A 242-nucleotide genomic window follows, 5' to 3' on the forward strand; every position below is an offset into this window, starting at 1 on the left:
TTTGCTTTAAAAAACTTTCAAAAGAAAAAGTGACACTGGAGCACTTAGTCCCCCAGTGAATGGAAAAAGAAGATTAGCTTTTTGTATCGATTTTTTCCAAATCTTCTCCAGGGGATACTGCCATTTTTGCCAATTTGCATTGGGTGAGTTCCCCACTGACTTGCTGGCTGGCCTGTATTATTTATGTGAGCACCTCCTACTCTGTTATACACTCCTCCAAAATCATACAAACACTGTAGGGA

The sequence above is a fragment of the Acanthisitta chloris genome, unplaced genomic scaffold, assembly GCF_000695815.1.
Source record: "Acanthisitta chloris isolate BGI_N310 unplaced genomic scaffold, ASM69581v1 scaffold5582, whole genome shotgun sequence".
Taxonomy (NCBI): domain Eukaryota; kingdom Metazoa; phylum Chordata; class Aves; order Passeriformes; family Acanthisittidae; genus Acanthisitta; species Acanthisitta chloris.